Here is an 18,391-nt window from a genome sequence, read left to right as displayed (position 1 = left end):
TTGAAAATGCTCTTTACAAAAAAATCTACGTCATTTCTCTCACTATTAAAATGGCTATGTATCAGAGCATGTATCAGATGAAGCCAAGGAATAAATAATAATGATAAACCAGATTTTTCTTGTTGCTTTTTCATTCTATTATCATTGATTCCTTGGATTCGCTTGATTTCGCACGGAGTTAACAATCAATCCATGAATATTGGTTATCCTAAAATCTTGATCATACCATGGTGTAACTTATATATGTATGTCTTTTCTGTATAAAGACTATTGATTAACGCTTTCTTACCACGGTTTTTTTAAATTCAAACGGTCCGTTATTATGGCACTATTGCAGCCGCATTTCTTTTTATCGCACTTTTTTAGGTTGGTACGTACGCATGTTGGTTGGGATGTAACGGAGTCTTTGAAGGCCATTTGTACCGATTTTAAGACGTACAAATAATTTTAAAATTTACGCACACATCAAATACCCATGACAAAACAATAATTTTATAACTTCAATCAAATCCTGACCTGAAAGGCATAATAAAGGGATGAACTTATTTTCAAATCTTTATGTTACTTAAACGTATTTTTAAGTATTTAAAAGAAATATAAAATATTTTTAATAAAACATTATTAACGAAGCTTCAGTTATCCCGAAAAAGTATTACTTTTGAGTTTCTGAAGACAGATAAAATCACAAGATTCTGTAGTGACTAGAGACATCCTCTAGGAGCAGAATATGTATATGCGTGTATATATAATTATGTAATATACCTAATATATAAATGATAACTTTATTTGCCCATTCATAGCTACAAACAAGAAATATACGGCGGTAGGCAGCGGCTTGGCTCTGCCCCTGGCATTGCTGAAGTCCATGGGCGACGGTTACCACTCACCATCAGGTGGGCCGTGCGCTCGTCTGCATACAAGGGCAATAAAAAAAAACTAAAAAAAAAGCACTTTAATGTACTAACTAGAACCAAAGACAAAATTATTCACGTGTAACATTTTTACTACATTCTCACTACCCTCTCAAAGTGACAGTTTAATTTACCTGTATTTTAATATTACGCTCACTCAGCACGTGAGCTCCGACGGCGCGACTTCAAGAAATTGCCGTTTCGCTTATAATATATGAGAACATTTCCCACTCAGGTCTTTAGGCGTTGGATTCTCAAGATTCTCAACGAATAAGGATGTGAAATATTATTATTAAACGAATTACTCAGCGCACGTTAGTAATAAGTAAAGCATACATTAAAATAATACCACAATTGGTTCATTTAACGAACACTTACAAATATATAATAATATATTTATAATTTTTTTTTATTTTTCTTTTTCTTACCTAATCAGATAGCCTTGAGAGCCTATTTCAGCGGAGCCTTAACTAGTAGGTGAGCTCACGGGGCTCAAACCTGAGGACGTTGCTAACGCGAACCTTTACAAATAAAAACACAAATCTAAGTTATGCCAAACCAGAGAGCTTTATTAGAATCCCTAACTTCGAATACTCGTACCTTAAATTACACTTTAATAATAACATTTTCGAATAATTACAGCGATCATTTAAACTATCCAACATTTAATAAAAGTTTGAAATAAATTAAAATGTCTGATTTCACAAAGGCACTAAACCGTTTACTAAGAATCATTCGTATTTAGCTTCGGAATTCCCTTATGTTCTCCATCAAAGCGTTCCTATACAGCTGGAATAAAATTAATCCGGATCCAATCTCATTAGTTCGACGGCTTACTTAGTGAGTGACTGAGTTTATAGTTCACCTTTTATACCACTCAAAGATGGTGAGTAAACACAGTTCGACTAGACCAAATCGGATTAAGACAAATTTGTTGTAATTTTTTAGTTATTTTTTATTTCACTAGCATGCAGACAAGATAACGGCCCACCTGAAGGTAAGTGGTTACTGTCGCTCATGGACCTCAGCAATGCCAGGGGCAGAGCCAACCCGCTGCCTACCGCTTGATACTCTCCACAAGCCTCGTTTGAAGAAGGACATGTCATAGCGATATTGATTCATTCTTTAAGCGAGAGTTGAAAAGATTTCATTAATAAGCATCCACTTGGTAGTTCCCGTAATATTGGTATCCATGAGAGATGGTAAATCAGCAAAGTTAAGGCAACAGCCAAAACGTTGTCCACTGAAAAGTATTTGGGAGCTAGATAGGTTATTTATTCAAATATTCCGTATTGTGTCTACAATTAAGTGGATTACTTAGGAACAGTTACATGAGAAGCAGGTAGCAATATGCACCCCTAGTTATCCGTTGGTCATAACAACATGTAGGTAGGCTGCTAGTTCATCTGTAGTAGGTAAAAAAGCGAAGTTAGAGTAGCTAGAAGAGACTGGGATCTGTTACCCTTATCATGGTTATATGCCTTATAGCCTTCTTCTTCTTGCTTCGGTTTCCTCAATACTGAGGGTCGTGACCACCTCCTCGCAACAATAGTTTATTACGGACCATTCCACGCCTTTTGCCTCTATCTGCCGCCGAGTGTAGAGCATCGTAAACTGTGGTGTCGAGGGTAGTGCGGATCTGGTCAGTCCAACGTGTCGGGCCTCTACCTCGTGGTCTTCTTCCGTTCACCTTGCTAGTCACCACTAGCTTCTCCAAGCTGCCGCGATCCCTTCTTGCAATGTGGCCAAAGTATTCCAGAACTCTACGTAGGCAGATGATAGAAAGCCTCGTCTTTATAGCTATATTAATTCTAATGAAATATTTAATTTTAAAACAAAAAATATATGTTTTGATATCATTTCAAATTAAAGTTCAAATAACATTTTTTTTAGAACCTTGACTTTTATGGTCAAAGTAATTGAATTATTTGTTTAACTTCAATTAATAAGAAAAAATAAATAAAAACACTTTAGTAAAGTGAAGGTCAATATAAACTATCAATCACGTACATAATAAAATTACTTCGATATAAAAAAAAACAATTTTATGAAATGCAAAATTTGACCAAGCAAAATTAATATTGCTGTTTTGTAAGGGTATTGGCCACATCCAGAATATTGGGTCGTTCTCAATCTTTGACAATCGACACCCATAAAATTTTAAAAAATCCAAAAAACCTCTGATCAGCGCGAAAGAGACCTTCCCTCTTTTTGACGTCCATTGGGTCAGACCACGATATTAAAGGTTTTATCCAACGGACCTTGTCCACTCACGCGACATATCCCGCCCAGCGCCATTTTAAATTTAGAGAACGATTTTAACTTTTTTACCCTCCTAATCGTGGTAGTCTCGTGGGCCTGATACAACGCGAGCAGTGCATCGCAGTGCATGAGGACTGAATCTACCACCGGATCTGAATCGCGACCCGCTGAGAAGATCTGTCGAGAAACTTACTAGGTTATGTTTATGGGTTAGGTCACACGTCGAATGAGAACGGCGACCGATGCTTGTAATGCCTAAAACACCGAGAAAGGATCGGGAGGATCCTGCGCTTAGGGCGACGACAGCTGTATCCTGTCACGTCGTCGGGGTCGGAGATACAATTGAAGATGATTTAAGCGTACTCTAAATTTAAATTTAAGTTAAAACATATTGTTAAGTAAAACAGCAATAAAGGTTTAATTACTAAACGTTGATTACCGAGATATATATAGTATGGCACGGTATTCATCATCATTTTTGTTTCATTTACATTAGAACAAAACTTACTCTTCGATTTTTTACTCACAATGAATTTGTCAATAACGTTACTTAACTAAAGTTACTGTTACTAGAGCTATTATTATTATTATTATTATTTTATTGTTTAGATGAGCGGACTAGCTCAAAGCCCACCTGGTGTTAAGTGGTTACTGGAGCCTATAGAAATAAATCTTCAACGTAAATGCGCCACCCACTTGGAATATACGTTCTAAGGTCTCAGTATAGTTACAACGGCTGCCCCACCCATCAAACTGAAACGCATTACTGCTTCACGGCAGAAATGGGCGGGGTGGTGGAACCAACCCGCATGGACTCACAAGAGGTCCTACCACCAATTAAAACACCATATTAGGTCTCCTTCGGAGGCGCTCGGGTAGCTGTTAGCAAATCCCTCCCCTCTTGGCTGAGCCTGTGCTCGCTCACCTGACCTCGTGAAACCCGAGAGGCCAGAATTAATTCTTCCTTCCTAAAAAAAAGTTTCTAAAGACTCAACTTCGGTGTAGTTTATTTTGGACCTATGTACATGACTTATGGACATGTACCTATTTACTAATCACATCACTATTAATGTTTGATCTGTACAGAACACTCAAATTCGTCATAAATACAATTAGAATTATTCTTTTGTCGTATTTATTCAAATCAATCTTTTCGTATTCACGACCGAATAGTTCACAAAAGAACCGTAAAATTGTTTCAATCGCCACCTCACTTGCACTTTAACCTGCGGCTATTTTAAAAGAAAGAAAAAAAACTATAAATCTCAGTATAGTATACCGTGCACCATTAATGCCCCGAAGAACACAAGCAGTAAAGATTCTTATAGACACCTAGTGATTTCGCTGCGACTTTAACGGCTTTACAGGTGGTAGTTAAATCCGAAATGACTTTTTGCGAACGGTTAAGTGATTTTCCTTGCTCGGTAGGATAATTTAAAGGGAAGGACTCTAAAGGCTTCTTCGTAATGATGTCGGAATTAGGTAGTTATTTCGCCGGGTTCCTTGAACTCTGTAATAAGGCGTCCTTCAACTTTTCGCTAGGGGTTCTTGTCGGAAAACCGGCTAGTTCTATTGTGAAGGAATCAGTCATTCCAGTTTGGAGGCAACGACTTATCCTAAAGTAATTGAGGCTTTGACCTGTTGTCAAGTATCTATTCATAGATAACAGGTTTCGCCATGGCTTCATCAAGGCAAATCACTTACCATTAATCATTTTGTATCCTTGATTGTTTTCGCTTAGGTATAATACGAACTGAAAAACTAGAAATTTAAACTGATACATCAGAAAGCCAAATTACTCTTCTATTTAAAGGTACAGTATCCTATACAAAAATAATACGTGAAGCAAAAATGTTGTACCCCTTTTTACAAAAATTGCGCGGACATAGGAGTATGAAATTTCCCACACTTATAGAGAATATAGTGCAGGAGTGCAACATGCTAATATTTTTTTTAATTATACGTTAATAACACATTAAATCAATAAATAAAAACATTACACACACTACCATGTATTTAACACACACGTACTATTTATTATATATTCTATGGTTATTGTCAAACTTTTGTTATTGCTTATAGTCTGTGGTCAAATTGAAAAAAGGTTAATATTATTTGTCTATAGTGTATTTTAGGCGAAATCTGTGATCATAGAAGTATTTGACGATTATGAAGTATTTGACAATAAAACCCTAATAATGTTCAAATTTATAATTTCAATTAATTATAGTCGAATTTCGACTACTGCGGGACCATTAATCTATATAAAGACGCACCTTAAGTTGGATTCCGTATGACATATACATAGCATTTTTTATTTCCATTGCTTTATTGGTTGAAGTGGACATGACATCTGTCATCAGAGCCCAAAAAAATTTATGTGCTGCTCTCAATCACATAACAATACAGTACGAACTAAAATAGCTCTCAAAAACTAAGTTGGATCCGGGCAACTCCCGGCGGTACCCTGAAAATCCTGTCGATCATGAAGCTTGTTAAAACTTCCGATTCAGGATGGAAAAAAGTTTTAACGACCGGAAGATAAGTAAACACCATAAAAGGAACGATGTTATTCCACGAGAATCAAACGCTCGACAAATGTGCGTTCAAGTGTTGATAATAGTTTCTTGTAAATGTTTATAGGTCTAAATTTTAAATAGACGGAACTTCGATCAACAATAGTAATCTTGATCTATTTTTTATCGAAGAGACGGAACGTAGATTTGGCCCGAAGTACCATTAGAATAAAGATCACATATTACTCACTAGCTCTTGCCCGCGACTTCGTCCGCGTGGAATAGTTCACAGATAATGTTTTATTTTAGAACAAATTTGGTTATCATAAAAAAAGGTATAGTGAGCTATCCTTGACATATAGGCATATGCTGTCGGGGACTTTTTTTTAGATCTTTTAAGAGGGAACAATACTGTCATATATTATTTTAGCGAAACTTTAACCTTTTCTGCAGCGCACGCAGCGGAAGCGTTCAAAAGGGAAAAAACCCGATTTTAAAACATTCCTACTGATGCTCCGCTTGTATTAGTCTGAAAGAATTTTCGCTGAAAGATTTTTTCATATAGGACCAGTAGTTCCTGAGATTAGCGCGTTCAAACAAACAAACTCTTCAGCTTTATAATATTAGTAAAGATATGAATAATTTCGTATTTCAGAGAGATCTCCCACCAAGTGGATGTCTTTTTTCATTAAACCAATCGTCCGAATAATGTTTATAGGTATGAAATTAAACAAGATTTCTTGAATTAAATTGGAAACACATTTTTAAATTAAGAAGGATTGCTTCTGGTCATCTAATCCAAATTTCGGATTGGAATTAACAACGTTCCAAATATCAATTAGTACCTACACAATACACCCTGGTGAGGTGATCTTGTTTAATATACCCCTTGTATCTATTTATTCGACCTAGGTTCGAAGGACGGGACTGTTATACAATACATTTGGGATTCCACCTCACAATTCAAGGTGGGTGGCGAGAATCACATTACAATGTCTATGGCTTTCGAAAGCACAGGTATAATATTCAGAACGATTGAGTATGCTCTATAAGTTACGGATTAGTGTACAAAGTTTTACTGGTTAGATGAGTGTACGAGCTCACGGCCCAATTGGTGTTAAGGAACCCATAGACGTCCACAAGGTAAATGCCGCTACCTACTTTGAAATACCTCTAAGGTCTCAGTTTTTTACAGTACAACGGCTGCCCCACACTTCAAACCGAAACGCATTACTGCTTCACGGAAAAAATAGGCAGGTTGGTGGTACCTACCCGTGCATACTCACAAGACGTCCTATCACCAGTATATCAAAAGCTAAAGGCAGTAATTGTTTCCAAATTTTTGTATACAACGATATACGCGCACTAGAAGAACAAAACATATCCATTACAAAACCTCATCATAAGAGAAAAGGTTCTTAGCTATGAAAGTTAAAGGTATAGCGCCCTTAACATAGGTTCGAGAAAAAGGATTCGATTCAGGGCTCTATTTAACTTAACGGGATCTCGTCGCAGCCAGGGGTTAACGGTTTAATTGAGACCGGGAATCTTGAGAGATGGCCGTTATTAATAATGCTAATAGCTTCGATTCCTTTCAAAGTTTATCTTCTGTAATTACCCAGATGAAGTAATAGCCATGCATGTATTCGGCTCGTTAATTAAAGCTACACTTGACTTGTCGATATATCAATAGAAACTGTAATATACCTGTAAATTACAATTCAAACAAACTTCTAGACCTCATGATACTTTTTTTTAGGATTGAATTATTAATGGTGGCCCCGAGGCCTTTTCAGTTTCACCAGGATAGATAAGCGAGCAAAAGCTCTGCCAGGAGGGATAGGATTTGCTAACAGCTGACCGAGTGCCTCCGAAAAAGACTTAACAACTCAAGAGCAGCTTCTTCGCGAATGAATCTACTACTGTATCGGAATCGCGACCCGCTGAAAAGATGGGGCGGGAAATTCAGCAGGCTGATGCATGGGTTAGATTGCACGTCGAACTCTTTGTCAAGTCCGACGAGGAACCTCTTTTTGTGTAAAAACAAATGTAAAAGTGGACGGTAGTCAGCACAATATTGAACCGTTGACAAATAACACCTTAGTGACCATGGAATATGCGCGACTAAACTCAGTTGGATTTTGTTCGTGTGTGAGTACTTATAGAGCCCGCATTTCTGACCCAAGCCACAGGGCAACGCAAAACTGCATCGCCCGGAACATGTCTTGTCGGATCCCTCGGATCTGTCTCAGTGCTTTTAGGCTCCTCAAGCACCGGTCACCGTTCTCGCCGAACCCGTCGATTAGAACGAAGAGTTCGACGAGTGAACTAACCCATAGACGCATACCACTGTGTCTCTCGCCGTATCTTCTCAGTGGGTCACGATTCCAATCCGGTGGCACTCTGTGAAGCACTGCTCCAGCTAGGGATAATCTTAGCAAATTCTCTCAGGTTGAACGCCTGAGCTTACCTACTCTGGAAACTGTAAAAGCCCCTTAAATTACCAGCAAATAAATAGTGAAAACAATAAATCAAGCCTGAACCGGTAGGTATCACTATTCTACCTATTTTGCTGCATTTTATTTTTATTTATTTTTATTGCTTAGATGGGTGGACGAGCTCACAGCCCACCTGGTGTTAAGTGGTTACTGGAGCCCATTGACATCTACAAAGTAAATGCGCCATCCACCTCGAGATATAAGTTCTAAGGTCTCAAGTATAGTTACAACGTTCTAGCTAGATCGTAGGTGTTCTGAAAATATGGTTTAAAGTCATAATTACCTATGACTTTTGGTAATTACTTAAGACTTCATGAGCGGCTAGCTCGTCTGCTGACGTCCTCGACACGCAAATAAACCAATTTACCCAAAAATGTAATAATTACAATAAAATAAGTTTACGCGTTAAATTAACGTATACGGCTAATAAACGTGCATCGTAAAACCGATTTATGATCGTAAATATTAATATTGGCGCGGCATCAAGTTGACGGGCTTCCAAAAATACATAAATACTAACTTTTGTTTACGACTGCGCTCGGTCTTCGTCTGCCCATAAAATATGTACATACTGAATTATTTTCACAAATAAGGCTACAGTTGGGCCGCGCCAACAGACTACCTATTTCTGCTGTGAAGGACGGTCCTATGAAGGTGGCCAGTGGAGTCCACGCTGTGTTCAGCTACCACTTATCATCAGGCTATAAACTCGTCTACAAATCTTAGACTGATAGAGACACACTGATTGTGCAACGGAGCGATCCGTGACTGTTTCACGCTTCAGTTTGAAGACCTGATGTCTCAAGTTGAGATCCGTTATGGCCGTTATGGGTGACGATCCAGAGGTCGTAGCCGAAAAAGATGGAGTGACCAAGTGTCTGAGTATCTGGACATGAGACTGAGCCACACACTTCACTGTGCCACTGACCGACATAAGTGGCTAAAAATTACAAAAAAAAAGGTCACAGGGCGCATCACGATGCTCAGCAATGAGCGATCGACTGAAGGAGGAGGAGGATGGCGTCTACGACACCTAACAAGTGAGCCCGCTTCATTAAGTCATCCATAGTTTTTTAACTAACGAATTTATTTTAGTTTTATTTTTAAAACTAAACTAAATTCAGTTAAGCTTGGTTAATTTGTCCGTGACCACAAAAACTATAAAGTACCTATTCGAAAATTAAAATCACTCGCAAAAAACCGAAGATAATACAAAACTTTACAATTTCACAATTTAACATTACCATAATATTAATTTTAGTAAGTTAAGTTAACAGATACTACTAGTTTGTTTGTCTAAGTTTCGTCAAAGTTACAAAAATATCCTCCCAGCAAAGATCCGACACAAGATTACATTTACAAAACAATTCCGATACTAACTCAACTGCAAAAACAAATTTGTCTAAGGCGAATCCAAAATAGAATGAACACCTAAAATAAACTCGGAAATCGTAGCCCACTTTCGCAATATTTTGATTATGAAATCTCTCTTTGTAAATAAAAGATAAAAACTTGACGTAAATAACTTAACCGGTAGTATCAAGAAGAGAAGCACGCGACCGGTCATTCTAAGCCGCGGACACTGAAGACAACAACTGATTTATTCAAAACACAGTTCCCCTTATCTGCCACCTCGCGTTATCTTATTGCGTGTTTCCTAAATAATTAATGCAATATAGGGCATCGATTGTGAGGTGACGGGCGGGCGAGGTGAGGGGGCGGGTTGCGGGGGTGCGCGCGACGCACGCACGCGATTGGCTGTGACCGCTGCGTGAGTGCGTACCTCCCCGCGTGCGTTTACCCGCCGTCTTCTCGTATTCAGTCGCAACCCGACCACAGCGAGGAGCGGACGTGTCCGAACGCGTTCCAAGTCACTTACGAACGCCGCGAACGTGATACTTTCAAAATTATTCACTTTTCGTATTTAACTTGGACCAAATCATCTGTCCATATGGTTCACCTCGTAGATATATTGCGTTCGACGAAAGTTGAATATACTCCGCCCCTAATAGTAAGTAAATAGCTCATTTTAATAAGAAAATAAATGTTTTTAAGAGTTTTTTACTTTACTTTCAAATTATTATTTTTTCTGTTTTATTTTCTTTTGCAGGTTAAAGTGCGGGCTTGTTTTCATTAAATTCACAGACGTCACAATGGGGAAAATTAGCATTTTAGAATACAAATAAATAATATAAATTTTATTGGGATATTATATAATTTTTTTTGTTTATACATCAACTTTTTTTCTTGTTGCAAAGTTATATTTACATTGTTATGATCACGTAATTTGTTTTTTTTTTTTGTAATAAAAGTTTTATTTGAGAAAAGGTCTTGTTAATTTAACAAAGATTCTGTCCTCAGTATTTCAACAATTTCAACTTTCTGTGAAGGTTATGTTTACCGATGTAGACGTGCACCGCGTATTCATTTTTATGAAAATGTATTCGAATAAACACAAAGTAATCGTAATAAATGTATAGCAAGAATCGATTAATCGAATTTCTATAAAGTTTTGAAATTTTATATGTTGAGAAATTGTAGAGTTGAGAAATTTTATATGTGAGAAGACTTTTCAAAACTTTAGATCCAACTTGAGCGAATTTATTGAAGTTCTTTGGAGGCTTCTTGTGATAATAGAAAAATGGATTGTACCTTTCAAGTTTTTTGAATTCCGACGGCGTGATGTAATTTCATATTTCAATCAATACGATTTTTTTTATTTGGGCTTTGTGGTCTCGGCATGATTCACCACTCCCAATAAAAATATCGATACTTAACGATATTTAAGCCGATATTTAAATGTCTAGTTTTGATTAACAGATAAAACTTTCAACAAATGAAAAATGTTTATGAACAATATGAGATTCGTGGCGTCCATAATTTTAACCCGAGGCCTTAGCCTTAGTTGGGGCTTCGGTAGTCGTTTAAGACCAGATAGGCCAAATCTCGACTGCCCTATAGTAAAACCTAACTCAATTATCTCTTGGGGGCATGGCATAAGCCGAGAAAAGTTCAAACTTATACCAGCAAATAACTTTATGTCAATCTCACGAATTAATGGTCATGTTATATGACGATAGATTTAAACGAACGCATTCATAGAACAAAATTTCTAACTATAGCCTTAACGCACAGCATTTAACTTCACGAGCCATAGCATTTTATTTAGCAGACCGTAAGCTCGCGTTCGTGGGCTTAAAGCTGCATCGTACCTCATAAGCTCACCATAAAGTTGAACAGCATCGGCCTGGGGAGCTTGTAAAAGAATATCCTTGCACGGCCCATTACTCCTATCGGTTGTTCCTTAAGAAACCTTTTCCACAAGTTTTGGGTTAACTACCTTGTATTATGGCTTCGGTAAAAGCGTTATAGAATTTAATAGTTGGTATTTTTGTTTTACGACGCCAAAGTGAGAATGATGGTCCGTGAAAAGTATTAAGATTGTTTTGACTGTGATTATGGGTATTGCCAGTTTTTTTATTTTATTTATTTATTTATTTATTTATTTATGTACACACAGAAAACAAGACACAGTACAGAGTAATAGGAAAATTATGTACAAAGGCACTGCTTATTTCTTTGAGAAATCTCTTCCAGCAGACCTGCGAGAGGATAACGAGAATAATAATAAAAAGTGATAAGTGTGTGTAGAACAAATAACACATAACTAAAATAACAAATACAACATGAGAATTATAGCACATACACATAGCAAATATTATAAGTAATACAGTAACACTCGTATATGCGAAGAGTATAGAACCATGATCATTCGGTTGATGAGAGATAAAATTGTTTGACCTTGTATTTAAAAACAGAAACAGACTTGCAAATTCGGATGTCAGCCGGCAACGAATACCACAGTCACAGTTTTTTACTGCGGTTATATACCTAAAATATCTAACATGAGATTAGTTTAAGATTTCTTATGAATTGTTGAATTACGATGTATACATATTATGATGTGCCGACTCACGCTACTACCAGTAAGTATAGATAATTGGTACTGGCATTTTGATTATGATGAATAGAAAATGATCTCGTTCGAAATGTTAGTTTTCAATCTCAATTTTGGTATCATGTGTGTGTTTGTGTTTTATTCTGCATTAAATTAATATTGAATTTCTACTTTTCTTATTAGCGCAGAAAATAAAATATTCTGATAAGAAAAAGCTCACTCAGACACCGAATGTCGAATATGTTTAACAAACAAATCCTATTGAGTATTTTTGGGTCTCAGACCAACCAGCCAAGGAGTTTACAAGTACGTATGGTTGAAAGGCTTTTTAGTCATTAGCACTCTTGGCAGAGTGGTCGTAGGTATCAGTTCGGGTGTTGGTGCTTGTCCTTTCTTGTGCACTCGTTGACGGGACAGCTTAGAACTGCCTTTATTTGGTCGGTCCTTCGAAACGGTGATCTGAAACGCGGTCTCGTCTATTAAGCCACCAATTTCTATCTATTACACCAATGATTCGTCATTAATGCTGAGCTGCCAAAATATTCTAAGTTTTACTGGTGGTAGGACCTCTTGTGAGTCCGCGCGGGTAGGTACCACCACCGTGCCTATTTCTATCGTGAAGCAGTAATGCGTTTCGGTTTGAAGGGTAGGGCAGCCTATGTAACTATACTTGAAACCTTAGAACTTATATCTCAAGGTGGGTGGCGCATTTACGTTGTAGATGTCTATGGACTCCAGTAACCACTTAACACCAGGTGGGTTGTGAGCTCGTCCACCCATCTAAGCAATAAAAAAAGTATAAAGACAGGGAAACGAAGTATTCCTTTATGTTAAAACTGATCTTTTAAATCTGATTTTCAACAGAATTCATGACTAATGCGAATAGATCTGCGTATATTCTAACTATCAGCTTAATGCGAGCGTTATGAAAGGGTACCAATTACTGTCGAAGGAACAATCAGGTATTTACCTATCTCGGTCATAAAAAAAAAAACATTAAAAGTGATCCCCGAAAAGCCCGGTAGAAAAGTTTTTACGAAACACAAAAGACTTCGCTTTTTAATTTAGAAATGAGCCCTCAACAAATTCAAGTCGTCCCCGCGGTGCCATTTAACTTAGCACGGCAATTTTATTACGCTTGATACACTTCTTTATGGCTCGATTTTAAAGTTCAATATTAATTAGCATGAAACGTTCTGATTATATTTACGTGGTATAGGATTAAGTGCATTTTCTGGGAAACCACGTTTTTTGGATTTATTTTGTGATAATCAGTTTTTTTACTGGTGATAGGACCTCTTGTGAGTTCGCGCAGGTGGGTACCACCGCCAAGCCTATTTCTGAAGTGAAGCAGTAATGCGTTTCGGTTTGAAGGGTAGGGCAGCCGTTTTAACTATACTGAGGTTTTAGAACTTATATCTCAAGGGGGGTGGGACATTTACGTTGTAGATGTCCATGGGCTCCAGTAACCACTTAACACCAGGTGGGCTGTGAGCTCGTCCACCCATCTAAGCAATAAAAAATTAAAAGTCAGCGCGGTTTCAGGAAAATTCTGCACAGCATCCATAGACACAGTGGAAGTGGATTACCATGAAGTGACGATATCCTTCGTGTTTTTACCATTACTATAAACCTAGAAGTCACACAACCTACCTCTGTAGTTTTTTAGAGAGTATCGCATGCTCTAAGTATCATGATAATTAGAAGTTGCTAAAACAATCAAGAAGATTGACAGTGATTGATGATGAATTAAATAAAAGAAGTGCGTTTTTAAATCGAAATTTACCACAAAGCTTAAAGAATTTTATTAAGACAAATAGAGAATTAATAGTATGTTATTTAAAATTAAATTAATTTAAAATTTAAATTGTACAGTTTCCAAAAACGTAAGACGAGATTATGTAGTAAAATTTGAGCAATTGTACCAACGATATTGATCATAAGTAGATTTCCGTAATTACGGTACTCATAAATTTCATAGCGAATTCTCAGAGAGCTCTATAAATTTTTTCACTAATTAATACTAAATCAATGAAGAATTTTATGAATCAATGCAGAATTAAAATAACTACTCGATGCGACATTATTTCAAATATACACATAGGTACATATTTACATACATACATACATTTATATTACAGTTTTTAATGAGTATATACTTGTATAATTAAGAAATGCATAGTCAATTAAAATCGCATGATTACTCTTTAAAACTGTTACCATTTCGTTGCTTAGCAACGAGTGTCATCAAAGTAATTACTGTTTGTTTTGATACACTGTTAAGTAAGTTTATTTTGGTTGCTCATATAGCCATCGACTTCATTCAACTGTTACATAAGTATATCAATTTTATCATATTTTGACAAGTGCCCTAGTCTTGCGTGACACGATATCAAAAAACAAAGCCAACGAATTCTCTAGGGTACACATTATAGAAATAACCGCCTGTAAATCTGTAAGATTGTTCAAACTATAACAGATATGACGCGCCAGTCAATTATGAGAAGAACAAGAAAAAAAAAGATTTAATCCCAGTTTTGCGTATAACAGTCTTATCTCAAAATTTCACTTAAAATATGATACTTTTTAGGCCACATACGTAACAACAAAGCATTTTAAGTAACGCTTGTTAATAAAACTTTTCAATCTTTTTTACTGGTGGTAGGACGTTTTGTGAGTCCGTAGGGGTAGGTATCACCACCCCGCCTATTTCTGCCGTGAAGCAGTAATGCGCTTCGGATTGAAGGGCCCTTTGTACTACACTGAGACCTTAAAACTCATATCTCAAGGTGGGTGGCGGCATTTACGTTGTAGATGTCTTCGGGCTCCGGTTACCACTTAACATTAGGTGGGCGCTAAGGCTCGTCCACCAATATCATCATCATCATCATTTTAGCCTATCGCCGTCCACTGCTGAACATAGGCCTCTCCAATTGATTTCCAGTGCGACCGGTCCATTGCCACCTGCATCCAACGAGACCCAGCGCTTTTTACTAGGTCGTCGGTCCATCTAGTAGGTGGCCGTCCCACACTGCGCTTGCCAGTACGTGGTCGCCACTCCATGATCTTTCTGCCCCATCGACCGTCCTCTCTTCGTGCTAAGTGGCCTTCCCATTGCCACTTCAGTTCACTAAGTCCACCAATATAAGCAATAAAAATATACAAAAATCTAGTGTAAAGCTTAAAGCACAGTCCCATTCTTTAAGACAGCCGACCGTGACCAACACAATCCATAATAAAACATTCGTTAATGAAGTTGTTTATAATCACATATAAAAACACAATTGATCGGAAAAAAAAACAGGAAAATAACGTACGGGCTATTAAGCAAATGTGGTTATTACATGCGCGACAACAGATAAACGATCTACATGCGACGGCCGGCTGGTAATTGACAGGTGCGATCGCGTGTTACGATCTGTAGTTGTTAAACGGACGGCTACGTAATGTACGAGAATGATTATAATGGAAACATGTGTGAGTTAAATTTAAAAACGCATTTTTGTTTGGTGTGTTATTTAATTTAGTTACTTCGATTATAACAAGAATGTTCTTGATTAACAAGATTATTCTTGACTAGCGACCCGCCCTCGCTTCGCTTCGGAAACATTAAAACACACATGAAACCAAAAAAAAAAAATTAAAAAAAAATATAAAAAAAAGTAGCCTATGTTCATCAGGGACAATGTCGGCGTCTAATGGAAAAATAATTTTTCAAATCGGTCCAGTAGTTTCGGAGCCTATTCGAAACAAACAAACAAACAAATCTTTCCTCTTTATAATATTAGTATAGATAGATTAGGAGATTTTGCTGATTGCAGGATTAGAGTTTTCTCTGAGTGTAATATTGACGTTTATTTTGTAAGTTGTGAAACAATACTGTCTGCTTACCTTCGATAGTACATTGAAGAAATTAGCTATCGCATCATATTGCTACGCTATGGATTGAACGGTAAAAAAAACATAGAATTTTGGAGAACGTTAAATTGTTTTAATAATTATAAACATGTAAGATTGTAGAATCAATTTCAATAAAACAAAAAACGTAATTATTTATCATAAAAGCTAAGCAATAACTTATCGAACGATTGCAAATTCACATAATAGCTGTTGAAGCTCACTTTGACAAACACGATGCTTTATGGTATCATGACTTATTATTTATTATGTATCTCTATATACAACACAATAAAAATAAAATGTCTGTCCATTATATTAACGCAATAACCTTATCACGATTGGTGCTATTCTAGAGTTTTATTTTTAAACCAAACCAATGATCATTTTTAACTTTTGATATTATCTTTGTTTTATTTACATTATTTGGAACTAATATGTTTTACCAAGCTAGATTTGCAAAGCATAATTTTGTAGTTATATGGTAATGGTACGAATGTGACTCTGGTATTTCTCATGTACCCTTATATACGAGGTCACAATTTGGTGGCATGCCCATCTATATGATACCGTGTGAAAAACATTTTCAGCACGTCAATTCGAACGATGTTTTTAAATTAAGACTTAATTACCTCCAGCGATAAAACTATGGTATATACTTCAATAATATACACTTATATATTTAAATTTCTACAATAATATTTGATAAATATTGTTGTTGCATTGCTGAATGAACTGATATCTTGTTTGACGTTAAGTGTTTATCGAAGCTTATTGATATCATCTCATGTAAAACCAGAAACATGAACTCGCTGATTTAATTGTATTGTACAGTCACACAGCTAAAGTCCTAGTATTGCAGATATCCATGAGCTACGTTGACCACAGACCATCAGGTTGAATGCGTGCTCGTAATCTATCAAAAATAAAATAATACCATTCGGCTATTTAGGACGTTACTGTTTCCTTGACCAGACAAACCAACTAAGTTAGATATGTTATATGCATATGAAATGTGAATTGAAATTCGAATAACATAAAAAGACCTCTTTTTACCAAGAACTGATGGTAGGGCGTCTCATGAGCTCACACATATTCGCTATTTCAGCCGATAAGCAGTAATGCATTTCGGTTTGAAGTTTAAGGCAGCTGTTGTACTGAAAAAACTGAGTCTTAGAATTCATGTCCTACACCTTTTTTTTATTTTTTATTTTTATTGCTTAGATGTGTGGACGAGCTTACAGCCCACCTGGTGTTAAGTGGTTACTAGAGCCCATAGACATTTACAACGTAAATGCGCCACACACCTTGAGATATAGTTCTAAGGTCTCAGTATAGTCACAACGGCTTCCCTACCCTTCAAACCGAAACGCATTACTGCTTCACGGCAGAAATAGGCGGGGCGGTGGTACCTACCCGTGCGGACTCACAAGAGGTCCTACCACCAGTAATTACGCAAATTATAATTTTGCGGGTTTGATTTTTATTGCACGATGTTATTCCTTCACCGTGGAAGTCAATCGTGAACATTTGTTGAGTACGTATTTCATTAGAAAAATTGGTACCCGCCAGCGAGATTCGAACACCGGTGCATCGCTCGATACGAATGCACCGGACGTATTATCCTTTAGGCCACGACGACTTCAAAACACCTTGGCGGAATTTACGCCATTGATTTCTATGGGCTCGGGTAACCCCATAGCACCCGATGGGCTGTGAGCTGGTACACCCGTCTAAACAATAAATAAAATAAAAACGAACCACGTATCCAATATCCTACGATTTCAATGATTCGCTGGAAGCCTGGAATCCTTCGCGAAGCCATGCCAATATAATTCATAAGTCCTAACCTACATTACGATCGCACCAATATCTTTCATTTTCCGAAACAGCAAACAGAGAGCGTGCAAAATAAATAAAATATTTCTTCGGATACCTAAAGTTGATTGCTTTAACCCCGCCCACCGAAGCACTATATCCGTCTTACTCTAACACCAGCTTTTCAAATGTATTTCATTCAGCGACGCGGTATTTTTATGTCAACACGCTTAATTGTACGCTCAGAACGACTAATACTATTAATTATTATTAATAGGCAGCTTTTGAAGTCGATTAAAAGTACTTGATGGAAGGAGGTTACCGTCACGCGTGGACGCGATAGCTAGTCCTTTTATCAATCGCAAAGAACACTTTATCTACCTAAGCGTAGTCTTGGTGAAATCTGTGATTATAGAAGCGCTTAATAGTCTTTGAAAATACCTATAATAGCCCAGTACACAAACATTTTACTAATACCAAGCGTTTGGAGAGTTTAAAAAATTGCATTTGACTCCATACCTACTTTGTGTA

General features: G+C 37.0%; 1 protein-coding gene across 1 annotated transcript in view; it reads left to right on the top strand.

The window, feature by feature from the left end:
* Positions 1-18,391, top strand: part of bru3 (CUGBP Elav-like family member bruno 3) — a 750,372-nt gene that overhangs the window by 498,884 nt on the left and 233,097 nt on the right.

Source organism: Bombyx mandarina, chromosome 12 (assembly GCF_030267445.1).
Source record: "Bombyx mandarina strain Sakado chromosome 12, ASM3026744v2".
Taxonomy (NCBI): Eukaryota; Metazoa; Arthropoda; class Insecta; order Lepidoptera; family Bombycidae; genus Bombyx; species Bombyx mandarina.
The sequence above is the reverse complement of the archived record's forward strand: the minus strand, read 5'-3'. Positions and strand labels throughout refer to the sequence as shown.